This window comes from Equus przewalskii, chromosome 17, assembly GCF_037783145.1.
Source record: "Equus przewalskii isolate Varuska chromosome 17, EquPr2, whole genome shotgun sequence".
Classification (NCBI taxonomy): domain Eukaryota; kingdom Metazoa; phylum Chordata; class Mammalia; order Perissodactyla; family Equidae; genus Equus; species Equus przewalskii.
In genome coordinates this window covers 32,330,173-32,344,454 of record NC_091847.1, presented here as the reverse complement: position 1 = coordinate 32,344,454, position 14,282 = coordinate 32,330,173, and positions in this window count along the sequence as shown.

Sequence of the window (14,282 nt, the reverse complement as noted above, 5' to 3'; positions counted from 1 at the left end):
TATTCTAAAGCTATCTGATTTATTTTTTTTAAATGTTCTATCCTTGGTCTGTTAACATAGCCTGTCTCTGTAACTCATAAATAATACACAAAACCGTGTTGCAATGTCTACTGAGACCAGGCAAATGCTTCCCTGTATTAGCTTTGTTCTCCATGCTGTCATTGGTTTGTGACTGCCCCTCTTCCTTTCATGTTTAAAGCTTAATATAAAAAAGCAAAAAACATAATAGAACTATAGCACAGAGGACTGAGGATAAAGAAGAAGATCTAAATCTCAGCAAAAGGCACGTGGGCCATGCATTTTTATTATGCCCAAGACTACTCTGCATTGCACAGTCAGTTTAGGGTACAATTTTATCACGTACAGTTTTATCAAGCAAGACATTGTGTCTCTGCAGAGTTTGGACACAGGGAAGCCGGTCACACCATGATGCCAAGGAAAAATAAGCATCACATGGCTTTGATCCTGATTGGTATATTTAATATCGAAATCGACATCCTTAAAGCTCTGGCTACATTCTGCACGAAAGATACTGGAAGCTAAATGCTTGGTAGGAAGTGACTTGACAAGCAACTAAAGAATTGATACTTGGAGCATACACTTCGAAGCATTAAGTGATTGTGAACAGCAGATAAGCATTCAGACTTGAGAGTCCATTTTCCTTTAAAACAGCATAGATGTCGATAGTGCTCAGTCAAGGTTACATTCTTACACGTTTGGTGTCTGTCTTAAACTACAGCATATAAATGCTCCAGACGATGCATGTTTAAAATTGACAGTTACACAGAATTTGGAGAGGGAGAGTAGTGATCGTGCAACTAGATTACAGAGGCCAACCACATTCCAAAGAATTCACATTTGCTCAGCATCTGGGATAGTTTAAAGCTTATAGAAAATAGGAATGAATGTTGACAAAGGTAGAATAATATACATCAAGTTCAAAGATAATACAAACAAACCCTTATAACCAGTGACATTTTATGTGGAGAGAGGCCTTTAACGGGAATGGTCAGAGGCAAGTCTGCACACTCCTTTGGGTGTCTGGACATTTGGGAGGAAGGAAACTAAACAAATATTCCAAACCCCTCTCTTTTGCACTGATTGAGTCTGGCTGCAATGGATTGCCTCTGTCTTAAGAAAGACAATTCATGCTTCCTCCTCTTTTCCCTCTGCTACATAAGTTTCAGAGTTAAGAGTTTGGGTCAGGAGAGTTATAGACAACACTTGAACCATGTGTGAAAACCAAAAAGAGCCCAATGATCTTAATCCTTATCTAAGTGTTTCCTTCATTTAGAGGCGCCCTGTCTTTCCCGAGCTGTCAGCCTTCAGGTGCTCGAACCAGACATCGATAGCAGAGATGACTGACCTCCACCAGCAAAGCCTCCCTTAATACCAATTATATTTGAAGGTAGGGGCTTCTCCTGAGTCTCTAAAAGCTTTGCTGACTTCTCCATAGAAATCCAACACTAACTTCTAGTGAAAAGAAGATGCAGGTCATCTTTAACTTTTTCTCGCCTTACCAGATATTTGGATAGTTGGTGATGATTGATTGGTTGATGATGTCCATTCTTTGACTAACTTGAAACCATGTCTCTAGGGCCACCTTTATCTCAGACTCAAGAATTAAATTTGGGCCTTGAAAAGGAAGCAATTATTGACATATATTTCAAAGGAAGCATGAGAACCTACTATTATTTAAATTGACATAGAATGAGATGAAATTTTAAAATGATAGTTTTAAATCCACCTACCACCAATAAGTATTGCAAGAATCTTCCAGAACAGTGTCTACTGACCAGAGAACAAGGTCAACAAGTAGGAAAAAGACTGCCACAGTGAAGTCAGGCTATCTTATACCCAGAATTCTTTTTTTTTTTTCTGTGGTCTCCATCAATAAGAGATTTTTTGTAACTGCCATACTTCCTAAAATCAACTCTGAAAGATTAGGGACGTGCTCCAAATCCATAATTTCCTGTAATTGAATGTGTATGGTGTTAGGTTCTTCAGTGTCACTGTTTGGAACTTCGTGTTTCATGAGTTTTTTATGCCCAGTTGAACAATACCATCAGCGTGGACATACGGAGGAAACCCCTTAAGAATAAACTCTATCTATGAGTTTACATTCACTGATGACTCTGAATTCGTAGAGGGGATGCCTGGCCAACCTTTGGCGTTATAAAATCTTTGTTATCCTCCACCTGGGGAGCCAGGCTGCCTGGGGCCAAAGCCTGGCTCTACCACCAGTAGCAGTAGTGGTCTAGTATGTGACTGTATTTGTCAGGCTCCTCCAGAGGATGTGTATAGGTCTATATAGAAAGAGATTCATTTTAAAATATCAGCTCACATAATTTAGGGGCTTGGTGACTCCAAAATCTGATAAGGGAGGCTGGCAGTTTGGAGACTCAGGAAAAGAGTTGCAGTTCAAGTCCAAAGGCAGTCTGCCGGCTAGCCAGGAGGAGCCTACACTGCAAATGAGGTCTGAAGGTGGTCTGCTGGCAGCCTGGGACTTCTGGAAGATCAGCTTTTGCTCCATTCAGGCCTTCACCTGATTGGATGATGCCCACCCACATTATGGAGGGTACTCTGCTTTACTCAAAGTCCACCAATTTAAATGTAAATCTCAGCCAGAAACACCCTCACAGAAACATCCAGAATAATGTTGGACCAAATATCTGGGTACTGTGGCCCTGCCAGATTGACACTTAAAATAAACCAGCACAGTGACCTTAGACAAGCTACCAAACCTCTCTGTGCCTCAGTATGCTTGTCTATAAAATAGAATTAAATAAAGTATGGGTCTACATGTCGTAGGATGATTGCGAGGATTAAATAGACTCACTTGTAAGTGAAGTGCTTAGAACAGTTCATAGTAAACACGGTAAACACTTCATTACAGATCACTGAAATAGAGAGAAACTTTTGAGATACCAAGTTCCCTCTGAGATCCAGAGAAGTGAAATGACTCGCCCAAATTGTACAGTGAGTTGACATCAGAGACAGAATTAGAATTCTCATGTCCTGAATACCAGTCCAGTGGCTATCACAGAAAGCTTTGCGGCTGCTTCCCTAGACTGGGTAGGGGCAATAACAGTGTATCATGTGAAATGCATTATTACTAAAATTTAGAATCCCTCAGTTTTTGAGATGTTTTTAAAATACGTACTTGTAATCACTATGGCAGGAATGTATGTTTGGTTATTTATATCTACAGATTACTGAAAAAACTCTTCTCTTGTCCACTGGATGATTCATTGACCCTGAGATTCCTTTATGTTTCTGCTGTTCCACATTAGTCATTTGATTCCCTTGAGACAGACGGAGCTAACACTAACACCTGCCGTTTCCAAGAAGCCGCCCTCTCAGGTTCAGGAAGAGTCAGGGTGCAGCTAATTGAGAAGACTTGCAGAGTTTGAGTTGTTTTGCTTTGTCTTTTCTAAAGGATTAGACGTGCCTCCATTTCCAGCCTGCTGAGAAGAGCTCTCTCTACAGAACCTTGTCTTCCTTCCCATCCAAAAAGTTACTCCATCTGAGATTCTAGAACAGTGTTGCTCAGAGTGAGTTCCGCCAGGATCATCTGGATTATAATTACCCAGAGAGCTTAATTAAAAAATATAGATAACTGGTCAGCACTACGGAGGCACTGAATTTGAACGTCTAAGGGTGGGATCTAGGCAAACGCACTTTTTGCAAGTTCCTCATCTTGATTCTTCTGCCACCAAAGCTTGAGAGTTGCTGCTGTAGATTAGCATGATCTTGCTAATAAACACTACATCATGGAATTTTAAAGCTGTGATAATGTCCTTTAAAATTTCTAGGTTGATCCATCTCCTCTTCTTTAATTATGTTGTATTATACATTCTTTCTAGCTGAAAACTGTTTGGTTCTTCTGCATTAATGAAGTATAGCTGTGCTTACACAGTATTTCCCGATTTGAGCTGCTGGGTTAGTGATTATCGTTAGCTCTGCCTCATAGAAGCTCCAGGAAAGGTATCGCTTGCTTTTAAAGCTTATTGTTAACAGTCATGGCTTGACACATTTAGTGCCACATTTTTAATCACCTAGTATAAAATTTTCCATTTTCAAAGCGTATTAAATCCCAACTATATTCGGGACTGAAGTCATTCCCATCTTTAAGACTTAGTAAATATCTATTTTTGAAGAAATGATTTGTATCATGTAGAAATACACATGTGAGTGTTGTTACTGATTATGTAAAATTCCATCATTACATCAGGGAAAGAAATCATAGAAACCTAAGGTGAAAATACTCGGAACCCACTGGACTTAGTTCCTGACTCCTACCTGACCAATGCTCATTGACCATACTAATATCAAGAACAATTTCAACATTTAGTGAATGTTTATTCCATGGTAGGGCAGTATGCTAAGTACATTTATGCTTTATTTTATTTAATCCTCCAACAACTCTATAAATTAAATAATTTTATTTGTCTCCATCTTTCAGAGGAGAAACTGGAGCTTAGAGAGGTCATGTCTCTTTCCCATAACCACCTAGCTCATCAGGGCAAGAGTCAGAATTTGAACACGGGTCCATTGGACTGCGAAGCATGTTTTAACTCTGCCTCTTGATGGACCAACTTTCTGCTTCTGCTCTGTTCTAATATTATTCATAAAAAGAGACACCAGACAAAGAGAAACTGAGATTTGGCCTTTGGGAATAGTATCACTCTCAGGGTTTTTTGATGTGCTGCCACTCCAAAATGGGAAACACACCACTATCGTTGTACTGTGCAGGAATATGGCACTGCCTGGGACCGGCTGAACTGAGCTTTAGAATGACCTCTATTACTCATTAAACATGTGACTCAGTGTAAATCATTTAATCTCTTTGGACAACATTGAGTCCATTGATTATATATCAAGGGGGCTGTAATAGCATCTCTTCAAGCTATAAAATACCTTGATTTTGTATATTTTCATAGAACTTTAAAACCAGCAGAGATAATCTGGTCAGGAATCATTTAGTTCTAAGAAATAGGTACCCACTCAGGCTTGTTTAGGTAAAGGAAATTCATTATAAAGAAAATGGTTCATCTCGTAGAAACAAAGTTTAAGGGATACAGCCAGACTTCACAGGAACTGAAAAGTCGTCCCTTGTCTCCTGTATCCTTTATCTGCATGGAGCCAGGCCGTTTCCATTTCTATGTGTTGTTACTTCGTTTTTCTCCACCTCTGCAGATTGGTTTCCTTTCCTCATTTTTTCATGGCTGATCAGAGCTGCCCAATATGGCAGCACCCAACACTGACTCACTTCAGTCTCTGGCTGTAAGTTACAAATGTCAAGATGGGAGCATCTAACTGGCACAGTGTGGGTGACATTCCACTATGGATCAAATTATCTGGGCCAAATGGATAGGATGGGATTGTTTGACACCTGAAGCTGTACATTCAAGAAAATGATTTCAATCGCTTATGCAGAGATTATACAGCCTTGGTGAAAAATTGAGAATGAATCTAATGGATAATATAGACATGGTTGGACCTGGGAAAATCAATCGCAATTTTTAATTACTTTCTCTCATCCTAATTCTGTAGCTTTTGATTCTCTTTTGTTCTCTTTCTTTCTCAATGTCCTCATGTCGCCCTCCCCTCCAGTCTTTTCCAGTCTCTTTGGTTTTTTTCTTTCCTCTGTTCACAAAATCTCTCATTTCTTTGAGGTGCTGCAGGCAGGTTTTCAAGGTAGCAGCAAAAGAAATCTAATCAAGTAATTCCTACCTAGAGGTGAAATAAATATATTGTCATTATTTACTGAGTGATTATTATGTGCCAAATATGGTGCTAAGCCCTTCATATATACTGTTTTATTTACTCTTCACTACAGACTCACAAAATAAACATTAACTTATTTTTCCATCTGAGAAAGTTGAGGTTCTGTGTAGAGAACTGGGATTCTATAAAAGCTGGGATTCAAATTCAGCCTCAAGAGCCTGAACCATGATGGCTCTGGCTGCTGTGGTCATGATATGTTATTCCAGGGCGGCCTGCAGCTGGCTCATACTGACTCGCAACAGCCAAGTGTTAAGTCCTGAGGAATTTTGAGAGCTGGTTATTAAACGCAGCCATTGTGAAAATTTAACCTATAGAAACTTACAATTAAATGAATTAAATTAAATGAAGGTAATAACTACTCAAAACTCATCACTTTCTAGTTATTTGACTTTTTACAATTATATATGCATTCTGGTTTATTTACATCTATTGTACGTGCACAATGGAAATACTATATAATGGTGTGCTACTGCACATCTGTTTCTAACTCTGCATCTGTGAATGTCATGTTGGTGGCTTGAAATCAGACATTGTAAGAGTATTTACACCACAGAAATTGGCAAAAGCTACCTTTAAATGCATTCACATTTTTTAAAAAATGAATAAATAGACAGCTGCATAGCCTACACGAAATCCACCTGAAGGCTGGATGGGCCAACAGTTTTTTTACCTCTGCTTTAAGGAAATTCACCTTTACTAGATGACCCTTACACTGTCCTGCCAGAGCACTCTCTTGAGAGTAGGCATCTGACACAATCACACATCTGGTCAGCCATGATTACCATCAGGAAGCACCAATAGCTTGCTGTCCAGACAAAAAAGAAGGAATGGAATTAGCCCTAGCCAATGGTTGCTTGTTGTCTAAACTGAGGGCTTTTCGAGGGCTGGCTGAGGTTTCCTGTCCTGCACAGCTGGGTATTTGTATTGGCAGATATGGAGCCACCACAGTCTCTGCAAAGAGCTGGCTTGGCTCCTTGACTGAAGCACAAGTGAGCAGAGAATAGCTGACCCAGAAATTCAATTAAAGCACAGCGGCACTTTTTATGCATACTGCCTTTGCATCTGTTTCAGATTTTGTTTATTCATTAGTTCTTCTTTCTAGGTCAATGGGAAGACAAAGAGAAGCAGCTGGAGGAGACAAATATGTGATGGGGTGTGTGGGTGGTCATTTAACGTTGCTTTCTGGGCTGAAATGATGCTGGTTTCTTACGTTGTCTGTGGAAGTAGCAATTATCCTTCTCTCTTTGACTGAAGTAGTTATTTTTGGTAAAAGGCTATTAAGCATTTTGACTAAGAACGTTTTGGGTACCCCATGGTTAGTTAGCTATGTTTAGATCACTTGCTCTGTGACCTTGAACAAATCTCTCAGCCTTTCTATTTCTCTTCTGTTAAGCTGAGAATGATAGAGTGACTTGTCAATATCTAGGATAATGGAAACAAAAAAGTTTTTAAAATTTTTGAACTTCTAGAATATTATTTCAATTCTTTGATATAAATTCTTATTTACTTATTTAAACAAGTATCCCAGTTATCACTAATTCATTTCTATACCTATATGCATCATATCTATGATGTATCCAGATTTTTAGTGCAGGAACCATGCCCTTGGTTTCCAAAATGTTTTTACATTCTGATTATCTGTCCCAGTCCAAGTTATGGTATATTGTCTGAAGTGGTAAATCTTTAGAGTGTTTCCCTTCTGTGGATTTCTAAAAACCCTCTGCACTTCACCTTGCCATATGAGTTTAATCAGCAAATAGAATTTATTGAATATTTTAGATATTTTTATTACAATGTCAATATGATTTGTTGTGGGAAAGGCTCTGAAGGATCCTGTATTGTGGAGCCAACTACAACAGTTTACATGAAAAGATGATTATCCCTCCAAAATCTGTATGTGATTAGAGTCAAAATCTGTCTGTAAGATAGATTGCATAGAAATGTAAAGGAGAAGAATTTCTCTTCACCATCTACTTAACCAACCCTCTGGAATAACTTCAACTCTCCATTCACTCAGTAGAATACATTGTCATAGCTTACTGCCTGCCCACAGCTAGCTGGTCACCCTCTTGGACACCTGCAGTTGAGTAGCATGCCGTCCAAGCATGTCTGTTCCAAATAAGTCAGCGATACTTATTAAAATCACACAATATAAATCAATGAAATATGGAGGCATAAAGGGTGGTGTGGTTTTTTGGTATGAAAACTAAATGGAATGCTTTATAAAGACTTTTAAATATGAACGGCTAGAAACAATTATTAATGAATTAAGTATTCCAAGAAAACTTAAAAGATTAAGGGGAAAAATCACAAAAATTTATAAAGACTTTACACTCAAGGTACCCGAATGGTTCTTGTGTCACTTTAAATAAACCAAAACCGAGAATCATGGAGGATGCCTTAGGGGTGTGTTGTAGACAAGAAAGAAGATGTAAAATTCCTATTAGCACACTCGTAATCAAAGAAGGAAAATGGCCTCATGTCAAAAGCTTGATGAATTAGTGTACAGTTTTTAAGTTTTAAATTGGAATATTTATGAAATGTATACGTCATTGTTTTGATTCTTTCCCTAACCATTCTTTTTCTTTTTTTTTCCTTTTTTTTCTTTTTTTTTTGTTTTTTGTAGTTGATTGACCAATCAACTACTGGTCTTGATCTCATCAGATTAGAGAACTTCTACCATATTTGAAATTTGGAAAAAGAAGAAACCAGTTGGTTTTGGAATGGTTAGGAGGTTAACCTAAAATGATTGGTGTGATTTTGTCACTGCAGAGGAGCAAAGCAACATTCTTCAATAGACAGCAAACACACAAATGGTAGGAGAATGCGAGATTCAGCATGTGAGGGGTAAAACTATGTAGAAAAGTAAAGAGAAGGGAAGAAAAGGCTGAGAAGAAACTTCCAGAAAGATCTTGGAAGAGCTAGGGACCTGATTTTTGGTGGTAGGCAATATTGAGCCACTCATTTTGATCAGAACAGTGAAATTATGAAAGTATTATTTTAAGGAGATTTTTCTGATAATGGTGCACAGAAGAAGATGGATCCTCAATGACAAACATGTTTTGTCTTGGGCGAAAACTCAGATAACTGGTATTGTTTACCTGAAGCACTGTGCTGAGGAGTAGGCTGGCCTCAATGAGGAGAGTGCTGTATTCTATTAGTGATGCCTGACATGGGCAAGGGAAAGGAGGTTGCAGCATCTATGTCTTATGTTTGTTGGCTCTGGGTCAGATTAAGGGTAAAGATAGTGGAAGAATTATGTCACTGCAATAGTATGAGTGATAATAAAGGAAGGTATGAGAGAGATTTTGAAAATAAATTCTAATTTAGTTCTATAGATAAAATTACCTTATAAGAGGAATTTTTAATTTCTTTTTTGGAATCAAGCAAGATTCTTTCCACTATTACTGACATAAGGAAATCGTTAGAATATAGTCATACACAGCACAGGATTTAGAGTAAGACAGAATTCTCTTCCAAATCTATACCTGACATTTGATAGTTAAACAATTTGAGATAAATTTCCTGAAGTCTTTGAAAATTTATTAACTTGCTCATAGGGATCCCCAAATAGTAAAATTATCACAAGCTTTTAAAGCAGCAGCACACTGCCTATCACAAAGTAATTGCCCAGGAAATGATGTTCATTATGTTTAGAGCATGGCCAAGGAAAATTTGGCTTCAAAAATATTTTACTAATTTTTGTCTCGTTAAATTCTGCCTTGAAAAAAATCCATACAGGGGCCGGCCTCGTGGCGCAGCAGTTAAGTGCACACGTTCTGCTTCTTGGTGGCCTGGGGTTCGCCGGTTCAGATCCCAGGTGTGGACACGGCGCCGCTTGGCACACCATGCTGTGGTAGGCGTCCCATATATAAAGTAGAGGAAGATGGGCATGGATGTTAGCTCAGGGCCAGTCTTCCTCAACAAAAAGAGGAGGACTGGCAGTAGTTAGTTCAGGGCTTATCTTCCTCCAAAAAAAAATAAATAAATAAATCCATACAATTATTGTCCTAATAGTCAGAATTTTCTACTCTCTTAGTCCCAAAATGAAACTGAATTGACTCTAGATAAAAAAAAAATTAAAATCCATACTTCCAAGTCTTTGGAAAAGAGACACCAACATTTCATTTTCCACAAGAAACTAGAAATTATAAAATTTCCAGTTGGTCTGGTCTATGGTTTGCCCACGATTTATGGACATAATCAAAGTCTTTGTAAATAAAGGATTATCGTGGCTATGAAGCCATGATCTGAATGGCAAAATCTTGGTACACCCATATATAGACATTGTAATCTATTTCTCCTCCTATCTCTGCCCAGTGGGCAGTGATTTCTTGGCAACACACATGAAAACACTGGGCATCAATTCACAGGATTTCCCGATTTGTTTGTGAGAAGTTGTGATGTTCATTTGTATGTAGGTTTTGGCAAACTCTTAGCAGAGCATTTCTTTATAACAAAAAGTACAGAGCTCCTCATTTGGCAGAACTCTTTAATATGTAGGTTTGTATTTCCTGTCTCCTAGTTTTCTTAAAAAAATAATGTTGTAGAAACACACACATACCCATTCATTAAGCACTTTGAAGCAGCAGTCTGTGATATGTCCAAACAAAACATTGTTTTACCAAAATGGTTGATTGTCTCAAACAAAGCCTCCTTTCTACGGAATTCTACCAACTGACCTTTGAAACTGAAAAGCCAAAAAAGTAGATATGGGCTAGTTACATAGCTTGTTACTTGTGGCAGAGAAAGACGTGAACCAATCTTAATCCAAGAGAAATATCAGGAATCTTCACATTATTATATCCAGATCGCTATACACTGCACAGAGAGAGACCTCTTCAGGGTCTGAACATCCTAGAACTGATTTCTTTCCAAAGCTTTTTCCTTCCCTACAAAATTTTCCTCTGAATCTGCTTGGAAATGGTACACTTCTACTTACAATGTAAAAGTAATAATGCTGTAACATATTAAACATATGTTATTTACGGCAATGACTTGAATCATTGTAATCATTATCTCTATTACTGCTGATTATTCAAACACAGCTAGTTCTAAATCTGCATATGCTTTAAAAATCTACATCAAAAAGCCTGACATTTGACATACTATTGCATGGAATTAAACATCAGTTAACTGTCTTTAAAAAGGTGTCCCATCTTGGCATGAAAATTTGGGAAAATTTCTTCCTTTACAACGTGAGTTGAAGGAAACTCCAACCTTGGATGTTTCATCCTAAATCCTCTGCCCTCCGCTGTTCAAAGAGCACAGAAATTGCACCCAGCAAAGACGTCCTGACAAAATGATTTAAAAGGAGGAAAGAAAGTTGCTGGAGGGGAATTCATACCCCAGATCAAAAAAAAGTATTTTAAGTGGTCTTCTCTGGTGGCCTGTGTTGAGACATATAACAGCCCAGACGGCTGTTTTTCCAAGAGGTTAAGTTTCAAAAAGAGGAAACAACAGCAAACAGGCTGCCAATTTACTCAACAATGTCACAAGAGGCTGGAGATCTGTTCAAAGTAAAACCACTGATGTACAAATTCCTGGATCTAACGTCATCTTAAATATTGACACTTCTTAGGAAACTTTAGAGCTTGTGTGTCACATTTATGACTCTGGGGTAGACACAGCCCTGTCCAAACACACTGGTCCTCGTGAAAACTCTTTGCCCTATGATTCAGCCCCACTGGGGCAAGCCACTGTCAACTCAACCTGCCATGCCAGGAACAGTTCTTGGTGCCGAAGGACACAGACTGGAGTTAATAGTCCAAGCACTTCTGTACGGTGTAGGTTGCAGGGGGATGATATAGCACATTTCCAGAATAATAATGATAGTAGATAAAATATTCCATGTCCCTTTTACCAGGCACTGAGAGGTGGTTTGGAAAAGTGAGCTGGCTAGACCATGGTTCAGTTTCCCTTGGATCCTTTCCACAAGCAGAAAACTGATATCTGGCAGTGGAAACAACAGAGAAACACCTCAGAATCTTGGAGAAGAGAGTTGAGGAGGAGTCACTGACCAGGACTCCTGGAAAGAAGATGTACTTGGAGAGGAAGGAAGAACACAAAAATAGAGACAAGCAAGTGTCAGACAGCCAGTCATTCTAAAAATTTAGAGAGGTGTAACAAGCTTTGAATAGACATTATATCCCAGGCAGTGCTTCCTTCAAGAAAGCAGAAATTTCTCCAGCTTATTCTTCAGGGTAGAAGAATGCAGTCACAAAATAAGTTTAAAGTAAGTCTGGTGAAGGCTTCTGGACTGGATATATGAAAGCATTAAGCGTATTTTGTAAGAGAAGAAACTAATAATCCTGAAATGTAAACTCCTTTAACTTAAGTTGTCATATAAAAAAATATGTACACAAACAGAAAAGCATAAGGCATTGCGTTAAAAGCTGCATGACTATTAATTGTACTGTATGCATTCATTTTATATGTTTATGTGTGTTAATTCATCCACCTATCTGTCTGTCTACCTAGTTTTCCTTGGAAAAGGAAAAGCTCTAAGAACTATATATTAGGGGAAACAATAGTGTTAATCATAACTATAGTCTGAAGTTTCTATGACATCAACGATGGTTTCTAATAAATCTTTGTTATTCATCCAGAAGTAAAAACATATACAGTGATAGAGCACAAGTTGAACACCTGATGACTACGTTATTTCCAACTTCTATAAGTAGTAAAGTAATAAGTAAGATTTAGTGAGTGTTTCTCACCTGCTAGTATCTATGCTAAGCACTTTACATAAACAGTCATATGCTGCATAACGTTTCAGTCAACGATGGACCACATACATGATGGTGGTCCCATAAGATTAGTACCATATAGTCTAAGTGTGTAGTGGGCTACACCATCTAGGTCTGTGTAAGTATACTCTATGATGTTCGCACAACAATGAAATTGGCTAATGATGCATTTCTCAGGCAGTATCATTGTCATTAAGCAACATATGACTACATATTTCATTTAATCCTTATAAGAATCCCAATGAGATAGAGCTCTTTTTTTTTTTTTTTTTGAGGAAGATCAGCCCTGAGCTAACCTCTGCCACCAATTCTCCTCTTTTTGCTGAGGAAGATTGGCCCTGAGCTAAGATCTGTGTCCATCTTCTTCTATTTTACATGTGGGACGCCTGCCACAGTATGGCTTGATAAAGCCATACTAGGTCCGCACTCAAGGTCCGAACCTGCAAACTCCAGGCCACCAAAGCAGAGTGCATGAACTTAACCACTATACCACCAGGCTGGCCCTGATAGATCCCATAATTATCCCATTTTCAGTTGACTGAGGCTTAGAGAAACAACTCGGCCAAGGCCCACTAAGCATGGTTATGTGCAATGTTTCATAGGATACATTATGTGACTCTAAGTTTATCCACATTGGTTTAATAATTAGTGATGCTACAAATAGTTCCTTTTATATCTTCTAAGGAAGAGGTTTTAGAGGAATTAGTTAAGGTAAAAACAAAGCCTAAGAAAACAGCCTACTGGAGTAGAGGGTTCGTGGGCTTTGGGAAACAGATAGCCTGGGTTTCTTCACTCCTGTCTCTACTACATTCTAGCTGCATGATCTTTGGTGATTTATTGATATACTAGAAAGGGATTATTTCGTCGCTAATCTTGCCAACTGAATGTATAACTTTAACATTTACTGCACTGGATTCCTTTGGTTCTTTATGCAGGTGATAGCCATAATTAATTTTAGAACTAGCTTCATTGTCCAGAATACACAGAGCTAGAAATCCATTTTTTTCATTTTTCATAACAAGCAGGTAATGTTTTTTAGATATCAAGTAACACTTTCAAGCTGTCATACCATCATGACACCAAAAAAAGATGCACCAGAAATATTCACTTAGATCATTGTCCACAGCTAGATATAATTCCTTATTGCTCTTAGATTACAATAAAGGAAACCTGAACTTTCAAGAAAATTTTCATGTAAGATAGTTTAAATTTTAAACAATAATATTCACCAGCAATAATCAAATCACAGTGGCTCTTTAAGTTTTCTGTTACTTCTTATATATTATTTATTCAATTTAATCAAATGTTACCTCATGTATCATTGTTTTTATCTAAAGAATTGCCACTCTCACTTCATTGGTCCCATAAAGAACTCAGAAAATATTATTCAAAAAATGCCTATTTATACTGAAAAGATAAATATGAGACATTTTGTTCTTTACCACAGCTTAGCAGTGTAAACCTTACCAACAAGCAACAATGTGTTGTGTTAGTTATTTCAACATAAACAGTCATGTTTGAAAGATGGGGCACAGGAATCTGCATTTTTAACAAATACCCCAGGTAATTCTCATACAGACTGAGAATGGAAACCTGCTGGTCTAGGTGGTAGGATTTCTGTTTGAAGGACGCTCTTGTAAGTTGCTTTTCCAATCTTCCCTCTGCACTCTCTCATTCTTTCTTAAAGAACTTGCCTTCACCCCGTGCCTAAGGGATATGAGTCCTACAGTCCTTGCTATTTTC